Genomic DNA, 20,456 nt, shown 5'->3' with positions numbered 1-20,456 from the left:
TACTTTGTTACCATATATGCAATCTAATATTTACTCTCTTAATCATATTCAGATACATATTTCAGCGTTGTTAATTGCATTAACAGTGTTGTCCTCCCATCAGCACAATCCACTACCAAAACATTTCCATCATTCCAAATAGGAATCTTGTACATTTGAAGACTTAGCTTTCCATTCCCTATCCCCACCCCATCCTCTGGTAACTTATATGCTAGATTTTGTCTTTATAGTTTGCTGATTATAATTGCTTCAAAACAATGAGGTCACTGAAATCCTGTGACTATGATATAAAAACTTGGAAAGCATTGGTTATCAGGTTGGGGGCTTATTGTAAAGGATCCTAGATTGTCAGCTCCTACAGCAGTCACATATATTCAGGAGTTGTAACTGTTATTTCTAAATTCTGAGATACTGAGCTGATTGTTTATAACCTGGTCATTCCCAAAAACTTCGGGTATTTATGTGACATCTGACACTCATAATTAGAGCTCTGAAGCTGAGAAAGTCAGCAGTACCCCATACAGGAACTGTTTCCAAAGTTGAAAAAGGGATCTGACTTTGACTAGAAATATGAATGAAGCTGATCTGGGTAGGACTAAGGTAAATCAGAATACAGGTTAAAGGATGATATTGTCCATATTTTAAAACTTCAACTTCTGTATGAGACCAAAGGGAGAGATGTTTATTTGGTACAAAATTTCTAATTTGGATACTGTATTTCCTAATTTAACTTCTATGGTCAGTTTAATTGAACACCGTAAGTACATGGAAATCTTGAATAGGGCATGAGGCTTTGTTGGTTTCCTCTGGTTAATATGATGCCATGATATATCTCACAGTAATTTGGGCAGTGAATAAAGAAGTATTTGCAAGGTCCCCCTGGGGGCACTGGGGAGAAAGGAGGAAGTGTTCATCTTCCCCATTTGGAGAAGTTCTGATATTCCCACAAGCAGTGGAGACAACCAAGTCAATGGCCAAGCCCTCAACCTTGGGGTTCACCCCTGTGGGACTTATTCCTGCAAAGAGGATAGGCTAGGCCTACTTAAAATTGGGCCTAAGAGTCACCCCCAGAGAACTTCTTTTGTTGCTCAAATGTGGCCTCTCTCTCTAAGCCAACACAGCAGGTAAGCTCACTGCCCTCCCCCTATGTGAGATGTGACTCCAAAGGGTGTAAATTTCCCTGGCAACATGGAACAGAAATCCCAGGATAAGCCAGGACCTGGTATCAAGGGATTGAGAGAGCCTTCTTGACAAAGAGGAAGAAGAGAGAAATGAGACAAAATAAGGTTTCTGTGGCGCAGAGATTTCAAACAGAGTCAAGAGGTGTATTAGTTAGGGTTCTCTAGAGAAACAGAATCAACAGGGAACACTCGCGAATATAAAATTTATAAAAGTGTCTCACGTGACTGAGTCCAAAATCTACAGGGCAGGCTGTGAAGCCGACGATTCCGTTGGAGGGTCTGGATGAACTCCACAGGAGAGGCTCGCCAACCAAAGCAGGAAGAGAGCCTGTCTCTTCTGAATCCTCCTTAAAAGCCTTCCAGTGATTAGATGAAGCATCACTCATTGCAGAAGACACTCCCCTTGGCTGATTACAAATGGAATCATCTGTGGATGCAGCTTATGTGACCATGATCTAATTCTATGAAATATCCTCATTGCAACAGACAGGCCAGCACTTGCCCAACTATACAAATAGATACCACCTCTTGGCCAAGTTGACACATGAACCTAACCATGACAGTCTACCCCTTGTCAACTTGGCAGCTATATATATCACCTGAAACCATACCTAATTTTTAAATAAAAAACATTGAAACATGCGTTTTTTTTTTCTTTCACCTAACAATACTGAACTGTTCTGCATATAACTGGAAGCACGTTAACTCTCTCCAGAATAGGGTGCAAGTCCTTGGTTATTATTCATTCTTAAACTTGATATCTTACAACTTAAATACTATAACATGAACAAAACAGCATCACTGCCCTCGTTTCTGGAACTGATCATGTGGTCGTAGTTCATATTTATCACTACCTTCTTCCACTACCCATTCCATGTTCCCTTTACCCTCAGCAAGCACTTCAGCTGGCTGTGGTTCTTTGCCTGGTGGAGTGACCCAAACCTTCTTTCCTGAAGTTTCAGAGCCATTGATAGTCTTCGATTGGGTTGTTGCAGTTTTCCATTGATTTTAATCACAGGGCATGGTAGTACTAAAAGACGCCCTAGGGGATCTCCTATATTCCAAGAAAACTCTTCTTTACCTCCACTGTGCAGTTACAGTCCTATTTCAACCTGATAGTCAGGGTCAATCACCCCAGACAATAATGCAGTCCCCTTCTTAGCTTCTTGATTCAGGGGCCTGAGTAGCCCAAAGTAACCAGGTGTCAGTCTTACATTCCATCAATGGAATCATTGTTTCTCCTGGTGGAAGCACTCCCCCTTTTTGGAAGTAAAACCTGTAGACCAGCAGAGCTCAAGGTCGCAGGGACAGAAAGCAAAAATTTTCCTAGTGGATCACTAGGGGTAATAGCGAGTGGTGCCACTCCCATTTCCACCCCTTGGTTCCAGGACCCATGGATCCTGGCTATGGGAGAAACAGCACCATGCACTGGATGCTGATTCAGAGCATATACAGCTTCTTGGAGAACATTACTCCAGCCCTGCAAGGTATTGCCACCTAGTTGGTACTGTAATAGAGTTTTCAAAAGGCCATTCCACCATTCTATCAATCCAGCTGCTTCTGGATGATGGGGAACATGGTAAGACCAGAGAATTCCATGAGCATGTGCCCATTCCCGCACTTCATTTGCTGTGAAGTGTGTTCCTTGATCCGAAGCAATGCTATGTGGAATACCATGACGATGGATAAGGCATTCTGTAAGTCCATGGATGGTAGTTTTGGCAGAAGCATTGCGTGCAGGGAAAGCAAACCCATATTCAGAGTATTTGTCTATTCCAGTTAGAACAAATCGCTGCCCCTTTCATGAAGTGAGGCTGGTCACCTTGGGGAGTGGTGCCATATTGGGGGCTGAATGTGGGTCTCTGCTGCTGGCAGATTGGGCACTCAGCAGTGGCTATAGCCAAGTCAGCCTTGGTGAGTGGAAGTCCATGTTGCTGAGTCCATGCATAACCTCCATCCCTACCACCATGACCACTTTGTTCATGAGCCCATTGGGCAATGACAGGGGTTGCTGGGGAAAGAGGCTGACTGGGATCCACAGAACGGGTCATCTTATCCACTTGATTATTAAAACCTTCTTCTGCTAAAGTCACCCTCTGTTGTGCATTCACATGAGACACAAATATGAACATGTTTTTAGCCCACTTACTAGTATAGGTCTATCTGCATACTTCTTCCCCAGACCTCTTTGTCACCAATTCTCCAATTATGGTCTTTCCAAGTCCCTGACCATCCAGCCAAACCATTAGCAACAGCCCATGAGTCAGTATACAAATGCACCTCTGGCCAGTTTTCCTTCCCCAAAAATGAACGCATGAACTGCTTGAAGTTCTGCCCACTGGGAGGATTTATCCTCACCACTGTCCTTGGTGGACACCCCAGGAAGGGGTTGTAGTGCTGCAGCTGTCCACTTTTGGGTGGTACCTGCATATCGTGCTGAACCATCTGTAAACCAAGCCCAAATTTTCTCTTCCTCAGACAGTTCACTGTAAGGAACTCCCCAAGAGGCCATAGCTCTTCTTCTGGGAAAGAGAAGGTAATGTGGCAGGAGTGGAGACCATGGGCATTTGGGACACTTATTCGTGTAGCTTACTTGTGCCTTCAGGACTTGCTCTGGCCCTATCTCATATATACCATTTCCATTTTACAGTAGAGTGCTGTTGCGCATGCCCAACTTTATGGCTTGGTGGGTCACACAACACCCAGCTCATGATAGGCAACTCAGATCTCATGGTAACTTGGTGGCCCATGGTTAAGCGTTCAGTCTCTACTAAGGCCCAGTAGCAGGCCAAAAGCTGCTTCTCAAAAGGAGAGTAGTTATCTGTAGCAGATGGTAAAGCTTTGCACCAAAATCCTAAGGATCTGCATTGTGATTCTCCTATAGGGGCTTGCCAAGACTCCAGACAGCATCTCTGTTTGCCACTGACACTTCCAGCACCACTGGATCTGCTGGATCATACGACCCAAGTGGCAGACCAGCTTGTACAGAAGCCTGGACCTGTCGCAGAGCCTCCTCTTGTTCAGGTCCACTCAAAATTAGCAGCTTTTCTGGTCACTCGATAAATGGGCCGGAGTAGCACACCCAAATGAGGAATATGTTGTCGCCAAAATCCAAAGAGACCAATTAGGTGTTGTGCCTCTCTTTTGGTCATAGGATGGCCAGATGCAGCAACTTCTCCTTCACCTTAGAAGGATATCTTGACATGCCCCCCACCATGGACACCTAGAAATTTCACTGAGGTGGAAGTCCCCTGTATTTTTGTTGGATTTATCTCTCATCCTCTGACATGGAAATGCCTTACCAGTAAGTCTAGAGTAGTTGCTACTCCTTGATCACTAGATCCAATCAACATGACATCAATATAATGGACCAGTGTGATGTCTTGTGGGAGGGATAAATGATCAAGTTCCCTGTGGACAAGATTATGACATAGAGCTGGAGAGTTCATTACCCCTGAGGTAGGACAGTAAAAGTATATTGCTGACCTTGCCAGCTGAAAGCAAACTGTTTCTGCTGGTCCTTACTAACAGCTATTGATAAAAAAGTATTTGCCACATCAATAGCTGCAGAACAGGTACCAGGGAATGTAGTAATTTGCTAAAGAAATGGTACCACATTCCCCTCACCACTGTCCTTGGAGGACACCCCAGGATGGGGTTTAGCACACTTACTAGTTGTATTAGTTAGGGTTCTCTAGAGAAACAGAATCAACAGGGAACACTTGCAAATTTAAAATTTATGAAAGTGTCTCACGTGACCGTAGGAATGCAGAGTCCAAAATCCACAGGGCAGGCTGTGAAGCCGATGACTCCAATGGATGGCCTGGATGAACTCCACAGGAGAGGCTCACCAGCCAAAGCAGGAATGGAACCTGTCTCCTCTGAGTCCTCCTTAAAAGGCTTCCCATGATTGGATTTAGCATCACTAATTGCAGAAGACACTCCCCTTTGGCTGATTACAAATGGAATCAGCTGTGGATGTAGCTGACGCGATCATGACCTAATCCTATGAAATGTCCTCATTGCAACAGACAGGCCAGCACTTGCCCAATCAGATGAAAGGTACCACAACTTGGCCAAGTTGACACACCTGTCCCTAACCATGACACTAGTATAGGTCTGCAATTGGAGTTATCACCTAGTTGAGCTTACGATAATCCACTGTCATCCTCCAAGACCCATCTGTTTTCTGCACAGGCCAAATAGGAGAGTTGAATGGGGATGTGGTGGTAATCACCACCCCTGCATCCTTCAAGTCCTTAAGAGTGGCAGCAATCTCAGCAATCCCTCCAGGAATCTGGTATTGCTGCTGATTTACTATTTTACTCGGTAGTGGCAGCTCTGGTGGCTTCCACTTGGCCTTTCTGATCATAGTAGCCCTCACTGCATGAGTTAGACAGCCAACGTGGGGATTCTGCCAGTTGCTCAGTGTGTCTATACCAATTATACATTCTGGAAGTGGGGAAATAACTACAGGATGGGTCCGGGGGCCCACTGGACCCACGGTGAGATGGACCTGAGCTAAAACTCCACTGATCACCTGGCCTCCATAAGCCCCCACTCTGACTGGTGGACCAGAGTGATGTTTGGGTCCCCTGGAATTAATGTCACTTTCAAACCAGTGTCTAATAATCCCCCAAATATCTGATCATTTCCTTTTCCCCAGTGCACAGTTACCCTGGTAAAATGCTGTTGGTCTCCTTGGGGAAGGCTTGGAGGAAGATTAACAGTATAAATTTGTGGCAGTGTAACAGGGTTCTCCCGCAAAGTGACCTGGCCTCCCCTTCATTGAAGGGGCTCAGGGTCTGTAAACTGTCTCAAGTGTGAAAGTTGATTCATGGGCCATGACTCTGTGTTTTTGTATTTCAGGTTAGACTTCTATTCACTTGACCTCTTTTTTTATACAGGTCAAACAAGAGTTTAGTAGACCACCCTTCTATTGTATTTCTAGGTACCCCATGATTTACTAGCCAATGCCACAAATCTCTGTGATTAGTATAATTTTGACTCCTGCTTTGAGTTTGGTGTCTATTATAATAGCCACGTCTACCCTGTCTTTGGCGATTAGATGCTGCCACCTGGCTTCTGACAACTCGGGATCCTGTCATCCCCACTGTGTTTCAGGATTCCAGCTCAGTCACAGCAGTTCCTACAGTAATATCTGACCTACAGAGAAGTGCAGCCACAGATCTCTTTAGGGATGATGGTCCTAGTCTCAGAAATTTATTTCTCACTGTTCTGGTAAAAGGTGCATCCTCCGGACATTCCTAGGGTGTAAGAGGAGGCTTTGAATGTTAAATCCACTCTAACATTCCAATCTCTCTAAAAGCCTCTGGATCCTCTCATCTACATTATACCAGGGCAGTTCTGGCATTTTAACCTCAGGTAATGTCGGCCACCTTCAGATCCATGTTTCAACCAACCATCCAAACAAACTGTTAATACCTTTTCTAACCACTCGAGGTATAACACTGAATGCAGAATCTCTGCTTAGTGGGCCCATATCAGTAAATTCAGTCTGACCCAGCCTTATATTCCTCCCACCATTATCCCACAGCCTTAAAATCCATTGCCACACATATTCCCCTGATTTCTGTGTATATAAATTGGGAAACTCACACAGTTCTTTTGGAGTATAACGTACCTCCTCATGTGTGATACTTTGTACCTCACCTTTAGGGGCCTGTTGGGACTTTAGTCTAGCTATAGGTCTGGAAGAAATGAGGGGTGTTGGGGGTGGGTCATGAAAAAGAATTTGAAATATCTTCCAAGCATTTGCTTCAGGGCATTTATTTCGAGTTTCTTCTGTTGAAACAGGATTAATCACTCTAGGGCTAATCCCTTCAGGAGGAGGTTGGGTGGCCTACTCCTCAAGGCAGGCTGGAGGTGGTGCAGCTATGTCCTCAGGGCAGACTATTACAGGGTTATCTAGAGAAGACTCAGCATGACCTACGGTTTCTACCTCACCCCCGACATCATTATCAATCCGTATGTCACTATCCCATTTTTCAGGGTCCCACTCCTTTCCAATCAGTGCCCTCACTTTAACTGCAGATACCATGCAACATTGAGATTTCAGTTTGGTTTGTAAAGTTCCTACTCTAACAATAAGATTCTGAGTCTGATTTTCAGAGATCTCAAGTCTACGGCCATAGGAAATAAGATTTTCCTTCAGGATACTCATTGAAACTTCTACGTCTGTCAGATGGCGCTTAAGCTTCTTGTTTGAAGCCTTATGTTCATCCATTTCACTCCTTAATGTAGCCAGCGTATCTAACAACAACCAGCCAACATCTCTATACCTCTTATTTCCACAAAACTCTGTAAAGGTGTCAAAAACATTATCCCCCAGAGCCTGGCTTCATACAAGCGAAGCATTAGGAGAATTGAATGGTGATGTTTTGACTATCTCTTTTCCCAACTCACTCCATGGATTGGGAGTGTCATTCTGATTATGGGAATCAGAGTCCTTAGTGTCTTTGAGTCCAGTCAGTGTAGAAAACCATTCATAAAAACCCATTTTTAAGATTCTGTTCCTTAAGAATCACTCCTGGTACCAAGATGTATTAGTTAGTGTTCTCTAGAGAAACAGAATCAACAGGAAACACTCACAAATATAAAATTAATAAAAGTGTATCATGTGACCATGGAAAGCAGAGTTCCAAATCTGCAGGGCAGCCTGTGAAGCTGATGATTCCAATGGAAGGTCTGGACAAACTCCACAGGAGAGGCTCACCAGCCTAAGCAGGAAGAGAGTCTGTCTCTTCTCAATCCTCCTTAAAAAGCTTCCCATGATTAGATTAAGCCTCACTCATTGCAAAAGACACTCCCCTTTGGCTGATTACAAATGGAATCAGCTGTGATACAGCTGACATGATCATGATCTAATCCTATGAAATGTCCTCATTGCAACAGACAGGCCAGCACTTGCCCAACTAGACAAACAGGTTCCACATATGGCTTTTGTAATGTCATTGTGTCTCATGCTCCTTTTATCTAAGATATGGACAGATGAGTAAAAAATATGGATGGCAAATGAAAAAATAATATGGGGGATGAAGGTTAAAATAAAATGGTGGATGGAAATACTTAGTGGTCAATGAGAGCGAGGGGTAAGGGGTATGGTATGTATGAATTTTTTCTTTTCTCCTTTTATTTCTTTTTTCAGAGTGATGCAAATGTTCTCCAGAATGATTATGATGATGAATATACAACTATATGATGATATTGTGAGCCATTGATTGTACACCATTTATGGAATGTTTGTATGTTAAGATTTATCAATAAGAATAAATTTTTTCTAAATAGTGAGATCATACAATACTTGTGCTTTTGTGCCTGGCTCAGTTCACTCAACATGATGTATTATAGGTTCATTTATGTTGTTATATGTGTCAATATCTCATTCCTTTTTGTGTCTAAAAATATTCCATTGTATGTATATACAACAGTTTATTTATCCATTCATCGGTTAATGGACAGTTGGGTTGCTTCCATGTTTTGGAAATTGTGAACGAAGCCGCTACAAACATTGTTGCGTAAACATCTATTCAAGTCCCTGCTTTCAATTCTTTTGGGTATATACCTAGTAATGAGATTGCTACCCCTATTAGTGGGATTGGGTATATACCTAGTAATGGGTCATATGGTAGTTCTGGATGTACCTTTCTGAGGAACTGGCAAACTCCTCTCTCCCACAGCGGCTGCACCATTTTACATTCCCACCAGCAAAAAATGAGTGTTCCTATTTCTCTGCATCCTCTCAAACTGTTCTTTTCCATTTCTTTAATAGTAGTCATTTTAATGGGTGTGAAATGATACCTCAATTGAGGTTTTCATTTGCATTTTCCTGATGACTAATAATGTTGAGTGTCTTTTCATGTACTTCCTGGGCATTTGTATATCTTCTTGGAGAAATGTCTGTTCAAGTCTTTTGCATATTTAAAATTGGTTTGTGCCTGTTTTTGTTATTAAGTTAGAGGATTTCTTTTTATATTTTGGATATTATTCCTATATTAGATATGTGGTTTCCACATATTTTATTCCATTATGTAGGTTGTCTTCTTACTTTCATGATAAATTCCTTTGAGGAACAAAAGTGTTTAATTTTAATGAAGTCCCATTTATCTAATTTTTCTTTTGTTGCTTGTGCTTTAGGTGTAAAGTCTACAAAACCACTGCCTAACACAATGTCCTGAAGATGCTTTTGTATGTTGTCTTCTAGGAGTATAGTAGTTCTAGCTCTTATACTAAGGTCTTTAATAGATTTAGAGGTTTTTTTTTTATATAAGGTGTGAGGTAGAGGTCCTCCTCTTTTTTGCAAATGAAGATCCAGTTTTCCCAGCACCATTTGTTGAAGAGACTATTATTTCCCAATATTTTTTGCCACCTTGTCAAAAATCAGTTTGCCATAAATGTAAGGGTTGATTTATGACCTCTCAATTGTATTCCATTTGTCTGTTTGTCTGCTCTTATGCCAGTACCATGCTGCTTTGATTAATGTGGCTAGGTAATAAGTTTTAGGATTTGGAAGTGTAAGTCCTCCAATTTAATTTTTCTTTTTCAATATGGCTTTAGCTATTTGGGGCCCCTTACCCTTCCATATACATTTTTATTGACATATTTTTATTTGGAAATGTATGTATTATTACAGTGAAATTAAATTTTAGAGACAGTGGATCATCATTATTATTATAAAAGAGAGACTTGGAAATTATTTACATTGTCAAAGATTTCAGAACTTCAGTGGAATGGGTAGCTTCACATGATGCCATTCCAATAGTGATATATTTTACTCTAAATACTTCCTAAGAATGTCAGTATCTCTAAGTAAGAAATAATCTTTGTCATCAAGAACTATTTTCATGCCTCTATATTCTGGGACAAGATCTTTATCTCCAGCTGTCATGCTAACTGATTGACTGTCTCTACCCTTTACTTTAGATCCTAATGCAACAGCTACTACTGTTGCCTCCAATGCTTTTCCTTTAGATTTTTCTGGAAGCACAATTCCTCCTTTTGTTTACAGTTTCAGAAGTACTCCTTTCAACCAATACTTGGGCAAAGAGGGGTATAAACTTTCTAAATGCCTGTCCTACCATGGTTTTGATTGACATAATTTGTACTCTTTCTCATGGCACCACCACCAGAAAGAGATGTGCAGTCTGGCCTTCAGGATGCAAGAACATGGGAAAAGCCATATAAATTTGATGGTTGGCTTTTCCATTTTTGTAAAGAAGATTATTGCAATTTTGATGGGGATTTCATTAAATATATAAACTGCTTTGGGTAGTATTGTCATCTTAATGATATTCAGTCTTCCAATCCATGAATACAGAATATTCTTCTGTTTATTTAGGTCTTTATTTTTTAGCAATGTTTTGAAGCTATCTTTGTACAAGTTTCCTTTACATCCTTGGTTAGATTGATTCCTAGGTATTTAATTATTTTTGTTGCTATGTGAATGGAATTTTTTCTTTATTCTTCTAATTTTTCATTGCTTGTATATAGAAACACTACTGATTTTGGGGTGTTCATCTTCTTCCCCACCACTTTGCTGTGTTCATTTATGAGCTCTAGAAACTCTGATGTGGATTTTTTAAGGTTTTCTGTATTTAAGATATTATAATCTGCAAATAGAGAAAGTGATCATTCTTCTTTTCTAATTTGCATGCCTTTTTTTTTTCTTGCCCAGTTGCTCTGGTGAGAACTTCCAGTATAAAACAGTGGTGAGAATGGGTATTCTTGTCTTGTTCCTGATATTAGAGGGAAAGCTTTCAGTCTTTCACTGTTAAGTAAGATGTTAGCCATGAGCTTTTCATGTATGTCCTTTATCATGTTGAAGAAATTATTTCCTTATATTCCTAGTGTTCTTCAGGTTTGTATCAAAAAAAAACATGCTGTATTTTATGGAATGCTTTTTTTACATCAATTGAGAAGATCGTGTGGCTTTTCCCTTCATTCTGTTAATGTAGCAATTACATTAATTGATTTTCTCATGTAGAAATAATAAGGGATAATTCCCACTTGATCATGGTGTGTATTTTTAAATACCTGGTTGGATTCAGTGTGCTAGTATGTTGTTGAGAATTTTTACAACAATATTCACAGAGATATTGGGCTCTAGTTTTCTTTATTTTGTGGTATCTTTATCTGGCTTTGTTATGAGGGTGATGTTAGCTTTCTAGAATAAGTTAGAAAGTATTCCTTACTCTTCAATTTTATGGATGAGCTTGAGCAGAATTGGAGTTAAGTCCTTTTGGAAGGTTTAGTATAATTTCCCTGTGAAGCTATCTGGTCATGGGATTTTCTTTGTTGAGAGGTTTTTGATTAGTGATTCAATCTCTTTACTAGTTATTGGTTTATTGAGATCTTCTATTTCTTCTTGAGTCAATGTGTAGTTTGTGTGTTTCTAAGAATCAGTCCATTTGATCTAGGTTATCAGATTTATTGGCATATAGCTGTTCATAGTATTGTCTAATAGTCCTTTTTATTTCATCAGGGTCTGTAGTACTGTCTCCTCTTTCATTTCTAATGTTCATTAATTTGTATCTTTTCTTGTTTCCTTTCTCAGTCTAGCTACTAAGGAAGCTCATTTATGAGCTCTAGGAGTTTTGATGTGGGCTTTTCAGGATTTTCTGTATTTAAGATCTTATAATCTGAAAATAGAGAAAGTTAAAATTTAATATCCTAAATATACAACAATCATATTTGGTTTTATACAAACTTAACTTCAATAGCATGCACATATTCTATTCTTATACCCCTGTATCCCCCCATCATTTTTTTAGTATTTGTTACAACTTATAACTTTGTACATGTATGTCCAAAAACCTAGATTTATCATTATGCTTTATACATTTGCATTTTAGCACCTGTAGGAAGTGAGAAGTGTAGTTACATACCAAATACCATAATACTGGAATTTATAATTACCCAAATGGTGAACCTTATGCAGGTCTTTATTTCTTTATAACCCCACAAACCACAGTATAGTGTTGTGCTGGTTTGAAAGGAAGTATGCCCCTTAAGAAAAGCCATGTTTTAATATAAATCCCATTTCATAAAGGTAGAATAATCCCTATTCAATACTGTATGTTTGAAACTGTAATCAGATCATCTCCCTGGATGATGTGATTTAGTCAAGAGTGGTTGTTAAACGGGATTAGGTGATGACATGTCTCCACCCATTTGGATGGGTCTTGATTGGTTTATTGGAGTCCTATAAAAGAGGAAACATTTTGGAGAAAGAGATTCAGAGAGAGCAGAGCAGAACGAGAAGCCACAAGAAGCAGAGAGTCCACCAGCCACCGACCTTTGGGGATGAAGAAGGAAAACGTCTCCCGAGGAGCTTCATGAAACAGGAAGCCAGGAGAAGAAGCTAGCAGATGATGCCTTGCTCGCCATGTGCCCTTCCAGCTGAGAGAGAAAGAACGACTGTGTTCATCATATGCCTTCTCGGATGAGAGAGAGAGACCCTGAACTTCATCAGCCTTCTTGAACCAAGGTATCTTTCCCTGGATGCCTTAGATTGGACCTTTCTATAGACTTGTTTTAACTGGGACCTTTTCTCAGCCTTTGAACTGTAAGCTAGCAACTCATTAAATTCTCCTTTTTAAAAAAAGCCATTCCATTTCTGGTATATTGCATTCTGGCAGCTAGCAAACTAGAACAAGTGTTCTTTACTTTCCATCTTAAGACTCACTTTAGTATTGCTTGTAGGGTAGGTCTAGTGGTAATGGACTCCCTTAGCTTTTGTTTATCTTAGAATGTCTTAATATCTCCCTCCGTTTTTAAAGAGCATTTCCCTAGATACAAACTTCTTGGCTGCCAGTTGTTTTTCCTCCATATTTTAAGTATTTCAGCCCACTGCTATTTCTATTCCATAGTTTCTGATGAGAAGTCAGCACTCAATCTAATTGGGGCTACCTTGTACATAACACGTTTTTTTTCTTGCAGCTTTGAATATTCCTTTTGCCCCTTTCTCTTTCTCTTCTCCTTTTGGGACACCCATAGTATTTAGTATTGGTGCACTTGGTGGTGTCCTCTAGCTGTCTTAGGTTATTTTTGCTTTAAATATTTCTTTTTTCTTTCTGTTCCTCAGCCTGACTCATTTCAAGTATCTTGTCATCAAGTTCACTGATTCTTTCTTCTGCAAGTTCCAATATGCTCTTGAAACCTTTCTGGGCATTTTTTCATTTCAATTATTGTGGCTTCAAGTTTAGTAGTTATCTTTGGTTCTTTTTAAAAATTTCTCTCTTTACTTAGACTGTTAAATTGTTCATTCTCTGTTTTCTTGATATCCTTTAGTTCTTGCTCTGTATTTCCTTCATCTCCTTCAGCATTTTTAGATCATTTTAAAAGACTTTGTTCAGTATGTCCACATTCTTTTCTTCTTCATTGGTGTTTTTTGTATTTTTATCCTCTTCCTTTGGATGTGCCATCATTGCCTGTTTCTCAGTTTGTCTTCTATTGATATTACACACTGTACATGTTAATATTTGAGTATGTAAACTCTAGGATTTGCTCCCTGGGATGTCTATTTCTTGATTTTAGAACCAGCTGGTAGTAAGACAGAGATTTTCAGCCCTCCTATCAGAAAGGTCTGCCTAAGTTGATTGCAGTGTGCATTGGTTTCTGTGTCTCTGGGCCTCTGTCTTGCCCTAGGCCTTTGCTTATTAGTTGTTTTGGAATTCCCCTGTTTATAGGAGTTTAGTTGTCCCCACTGTTTCCCAGGAGTTTTCCTGTGTATTTGAACCCTGCAAGCCTTTGTCCCAGACTGTCTGCTTCTATATACTCCTTTCATTGTCTCATGCTGCTTTTTCCTGGAGGGAAAATTCTGGATTAGTGTCACCCCAGAGAGGACTTTCCCCAGTCAGTCTTCCCTAGACAAAAAAAGGTCAGGGACCCGTGAAGCTTAAGCAGACTACCTCTAAAGTGCCCTGGGGAGGGGATCAGGAGAGGTGCCAAAATCTTCAATGGCTCCCCAAAGCTGAGACTTCCTGCCCTTCTCAGCAAATGTAGCCCTTCAACTAATGTCCCTCACAGCCCTGAGGAAGTACTACATCTTACAATCTCTACTGTCCTGGAAGGATTGAAACAATGGTTGCCCTCAGAACTGAGATCCAGCAATCTGAATTTACTAATCAAAACCTGTGATCAGTGATTGGTTATGTCCACCTCTGTTCTTGGGAAGGAAGATTTTTACATCTGTTTTTGTCACAAGCAGCTAGCCATGGACTGGACCCTGTGGGAGCCTGCCATCAGAGTGAGGGATGGGCACCAGCAGCCACCAGAGCAATTTACAGTTTTTTCCTATAATTTATCATCCTCTTCCTCCTGCTGTTCCCTGGATGCTGTACAGTGCTCTTCTGGTCTCAGTAGTTTCAAAATAGTTGTTTCAAAGAGTTTCTATTTAGTAGTTTCTTTCATGGAAGGACTGAGTCATGGAGCTCCCTATTCTGCCATTTTCCAAAGAAGTGCTCAATTGATTTTTGACAAGGGTTCCAAGACAATTGTATGGAGAGTGAATAGTTGCTTCATCAAGTGATGCTGGGGCAACTGGATATCCACATGCAAATGAGTGAAATTGGATTCCTAATTTGCACCATATACAGAAATTATTTCAAAGACCTAAACTTATGAGCTAAAATATTCAAGTCTTACAAAAAAACTTAGGAGTAAATCCTCATGATCTTGGATTTGGTCATGGATTCTTAGATATGGCACCAAAAGCACACACCAAAAGTGTAAGCAACAGAAAAAAACTAGATAAATTGGATTTCATCAAAATTAAAACTTTTGTGTATCTATAGACCATATCACAAAACTGAAAAACCAACTGACAGAATAGGAGAAAATATTTGCAAGTCATGTATTTAATAAGGGCCTAATATTCAGACTATATAAAGAACTCCTACAACCCAATAACAAATAGACAAATAATCCAATATTAAAATGGGCTAAGGACTTAACTAGACATTTTTTTAAAGAAGATATACAAATGGCCAATAAGCACATGAAAATGATATTCAGCATCTTCAGTCATTAGGGAAATTTAAATTAAAATCATAATGAGATGTCAATTGATGCCCACTAGAATGTATATAATAAAAAAATGAAATATAACAAGTATTGGTGTGTGTAGAGAGAAATTGGAACCTACATACATTGCTGGTTGTACTATAAAATGATACAGTTGCTGTGGAAAACATTTTGGTGGTTCTTTAAAAACCTAAATATAGAATTACCCTATGACACAGCAATTCCACACCTTCATATATATTCCAAAGTATTTACAACAGATATTGGAACAAATACTTGCACACAATGTTCATATCAGCACTATTCACAATAGCCTAGTGATGGTGGCAACCAAAATGTCCATCAAATAAGAATGAATAAGGAAAATATTTTTTGTCCATACTATAAAATATTAATTAGCCACAAAAATAAATTTATTACTGATAAATACTAGCACATTTTGAACCTCAGAATCATCATTTTAAATGAAAGAAGCCATAGACAAAGATTATATTATTATATGATTCCATTTATATGAAGTATCCAGAATAGGTATATCTATAGAGACAGAAAGCATATTAAGGCTTCCTAGAGGCTGGGGGTAGGGAGGAATCAGGAATGGATGCCTAATGCATCTGGAGTTTCTGTTTGAGGTAATGAAAACGTTTTGGAACTAGTAGAGGCGATAATTCCACAGCATTGTGAACATAATAATGCCAAGTGAATGATAAAGTTTAGCATGTTAATTTTATGAATGTAAATTTTACCTCAAAAATTTTTGTGAAAGAAATTAAAAAATGTTTGTGGAATGCTACATGCTGTGCACAAACACATACATGCACATGCACAAAAACACTATCAAAGATTCATAATGCAGTTTTGTTATTGTTTGGGGGAGTAAATTTAAAGAATGGATAGAGAGAATTTAAAGCCATAGGTTAGAAAGCAAAATGTGACTGACTTAAAATTATGCCCCAAATTCTTTCAAATATTCTTACCTTCTTTTTTTGCTATGTTCTTTTCCCACTCCTAGCAGTTATGAATTCATTAACCAGTTCTGCAATCCTAGGTGATGGAGACTTTAAATCAAACTATCCTCCACAAACATATTTTTTGTTCACTAGATAAATACATCGTAAACTGTACTGTACACTTCCTATGGAATAGAAATAGCAAGATGAAATATATGTTAATGGATCTATAGATTTTATAATAAGTTTTAGACTTATAAAATGTGATTCATTTTTGAAGGGGACATAAGCAGAGCAAAAAACCTTACTCAAAGAAAGAACAAACAAAACCAGGTCCAAATCATTCATACCCTTCTTTGTAGGCAATATGAAGAGTTTGGATTTTATTCTAAATATAATGGAAGGTTTCTGCTAGGTGGGAAATGGATTTTCCAGAACAAGAATGGAAGCAAGGAGACTGAAAAGATGTGGTTACATTAGTCCAAGTAGCAGATGTTGGGGGTTGGGTCGGTGTTGGAAATAAAGTGCCATGTTTTATATTTATGACATCTGAGTGGAGACATTTAACGGATAATTGGACATAAAAGTCTAGAACTCAGGTGAGAAATTGGCTTCATCTAAATGAGATTGTGTAAGATGCAGAGAAAGAGGACACAAAGAGTATGAAAAAGGGTGGCTTACAAGTTAAAAGTAGATCAAAGATACACTGAAGGCTTGAATTAATTTCCAATGTTAAACGTTATCTGATTTTCAAAAGAAGTCAAGATTTCTGGCATATCCTAGAAAATTTAGAAGACCTTTGTGTTAGTTAGGTTCAGTTGTCAACTTGGCAGGTGAAGCTGCCTATTGCTGTGGACATGAGCCAATGGCATGTGAAGCTCATCTGCTGCTGGATTACATCTGCAGTTGGCTAGGAGGCGTTCCTGCTACAATGAATGATGTTTGATTTAATTGGCTTGAAGCTTTAATGAGAGAGCTCAACATAGCACAGCCCAAGCAGCTCAGCGTACCTCATCTCAGCACTCACAGCTCAGACCAGGCCTTTGGAGATACAGAAAGGAATCACCCCAGGGAAAGTTGTTGGAACCCAGAGGCCTGGGTTTAACTAAATAAACCCCCTTTTATTAAAAGCCAATCCATCTCTGGTGTGTTGCATTCTGGCAGCTTTGGTAGATTAGAACAACCTTGTAATATAAACTCACATTCCCATTGAATCTGAATAGCATCCATCCCTTTTAGATGTGGCATGCACAATCCAGTTTGCCACAGTTCCTATTAACTTGCTTTTACTTCTTTTTATTACTTTCTTGATATCTGTAGTATTTGAATTTGTGTGCCCAGGACTAGGGTGATAATAGGGCAGACAGCTACACTATGATTAAAAGTATATTTAGGGAGAAAGAGAAGGTACAGGAGTCAAGTAGGGGACAGAGAAGAAAATGACAGAATAGAAGAAGAAAACTTAGAGGATATGGAGTCACAGAAGCCAATGCAGGAAATAATTGCAAAGAGAGAAAATTATCAGTGTTAAATGCTCCCAACAAGGATGTGGTGATAAGGAAACCCCTTTGAGAAAGCAATTTCAGTGGCATAGTAGGAAGTAAAGCCAGACTTAAAGTGGGATTAATGACCCGTCAATAAGTAAATGCCCTGGGGCCGTCTGAGTAAGGTACCTTCTCAGAAGCAGGTGTATGTGTTCTTGAATTGGAAGAGATGTCAGTTCTATCCAAAGTTATTTATAGATTCAGTGCAATTCCAATCAAAACTTCAAATGTGCTGAATCATGGTTGTATAACGGGTACTGAATCATGGTTAATAACATATGCTGAATCATTCTGTCCTGGAAGTTCAGACCTGGAAGTTCTTTAGGCAGCTATTTTAGCAGGCTGTTGACATCTTCAAACAACTGAGCCCCACACTGGCACACAAGGACAGACATATTGGCCAATGGAATTTAATAGAGTTCAGAAAACAATCCACATGTTTATGGCCAACTGATTTCTGACAAGTTTGCCAAGTCCACTCAACTGGGGAGGAATAGTCTCATCAGCAAATGGTACCAGAAGAACTGGATGTCCATAATCAAAAGAATGAAGTGGGGGTACAAGGGTAGTTCAGTAGTAGAATTCTCACCTGCCATGTGGGAGACCTGGGTTTGATTCCTGGCACATGCACTTCCCAAACAAACTAAACAAGCAAACAAATGAAAAACCAAACAAAAAAATTCAGCAAATGATACTGCAATAAGGGGATAGTCACATGGACAAAGTATGAAATGTGACCTCTGCCATACAGCATACAAAAAAAAAGAAAGAATGAAGGTGGACCCCTACCTCACAGTATATATAAAAATTAACTCAATGTGGATAAAGGACCTAAATGCAAGAACTAAAATTATAAAAATATTAGTAGAAAATGTAGGTAAGAATCTTAGACAATGGTTTCATAGACTTTATATCCAAAGTCTATTTTTCATTTATAAATAAATAAATAAAAATAGATGAATGGAACCTCATCTAAATTAGAAACTTTTGTGCATCAAGGATTTTATTATGAATGTAAAAACAACCTACACAACAGGAGAAAATACTTGGTAACACCCAGAATATACAAAAAAAATTTTACAATTCAACAACAAAATGACAAAAAACCCAATTAAAAAATGGTCAAAAGACTTGAATAGAAATTTCTCCGAAGAAGATATACAAATGGCCCAAAAGCACATGAAAAGATTCTCACTATCATTAGGTATTAGGGAAATGCAAATCAAACCACAGTGAGATACCATTTCACACCCAACAGAATGGCTCCTATTTAAAAAAAAATAGAAAATTACAATTGTTGGGGAGGATGTGGAGAAATAGGAATACTCATTCATTGTTGATGGGAATGTAAATGGTGCAGCCTCTATGAAAGGCAGTTTGGTAGCTCCTCAGCAAGTTCAGTACAGAATTATCATATGACCCAAAAACCCCACTTCTAGGTATATACCAAAAAAAAATTGGAAGCAGGACTTAAACAATGAACACAATGAACATCAGATCGATGTTCATAGTGGAATTATCCAAAATTGCCAAAAAATGGAAGCAACCAAGTGTTCATCAATGGATAAATAAAATGTGGTATGTATAGTCAATGGAATATTATTCAGCCATGAAAATTAATTAGCTCCTGATACATGTGACAAAATCGATGAACATTGAATACATCATGTTGCATGAAATAAGCCAGGCAAAAAAGGACAAATGAATATTGTATGCTCTCAATAGTATGAAATAATTAGAATAAACACATTTATAGAATAAGAAACTAGAAAAATATTTTTCCAGGGGCCAGGGTGGCATTAGGGCATGGGGAATTAATGCTTAAATGTACAGAGTTTCTATTTTGATTGGTGGAAAAGTTTTTATAATAGATGGTGATGATGGTAGCATAACATTTTGAACATAATTAACAGCACCAAATAATATATTTGAATGTGGTTAAAAGAGGAAATTTTAGGTTATATGTAAATTATTAGAATAAGTGCATAAAACTATACAAAGCAAACAGTGAACCCTAAAGTAAACCATGAACTATAGTTAATAGTATTATTATAAAAATGTTCTTTTTATAAATTTAAAAGTTTGTAAATTTATAAATCATTTATGACAAATGTACCACAAATAATAGGGTAGTATAAGGGAATTGTGCATTTTATGCATTTTTCTAAAGTCCTAAAAGTTATCATATAAAAAAATTTTAAACCCACAAAGCTACAGTAATCAAAACAGCATGATACTGTCATAAGGACAGACATATAGACTAATGGAATCAGATTGAGAGTTTAGAAATAAATCCTCACATCTTTGGCCAATTGATATTTAACAAGAATACCAAGTTCATTCAGGGGTAATGGAATAGTCTCTTCAACAAATTGTGCTTGTAGAACTGATTAGCCATATGCAAAAGAATGAATGGGGGGATCCCTACCTTACACCGTAGACAAAAATCAGCTCAAAATAGATCTAAATATAACAGCCAAAATTATGGAACTCCTAGGAATAAAACATAAGGAGACATCTTCAGGACATTGTACTAGGCAGTGTTTTCTTAGATTTTATACTAGAAGCGTGAGTAACAACAAGAACAAAAGTAGATAAATGGGACATAATTTAAAAACATTCGTATATCAAAGCACTTCATCAAGAAAGTAAAAAACAGCCTACAGAAAGGGAGAAAATATTTGGAAGTCATATATCTTATGTGTTTAATATCCAGAATATGTAAAGAACTCCTAAAA

At 38.7% G+C, this 20,456-nt stretch overlaps 1 protein-coding gene and 1 pseudogene across 5 annotated transcripts in view; one reads left to right on the top strand and one right to left on the bottom strand.

Moving 5' to 3' along the window:
* The window catches only part of KLF8 (KLF transcription factor 8), a 267,384-nt gene that overhangs the window by 163,469 nt on the left and 83,459 nt on the right, over positions 1-20,456 (top strand). The gene's annotated exons all lie outside the window — the stretch shown is intronic.
* LOC143670759 (10 kDa heat shock protein, mitochondrial pseudogene) lies at positions 9,973-10,282 on the bottom strand (annotated as a pseudogene).

The sequence above is a fragment of the Tamandua tetradactyla genome, chromosome X, assembly GCF_023851605.1.
Source record: "Tamandua tetradactyla isolate mTamTet1 chromosome X, mTamTet1.pri, whole genome shotgun sequence".
Lineage (NCBI taxonomy): Eukaryota > Metazoa > Chordata > Mammalia > Pilosa > Myrmecophagidae > Tamandua > Tamandua tetradactyla.
Note: the sequence above shows the minus strand (reverse complement) of the source record. Positions and strands in the feature narration are given on the sequence as shown.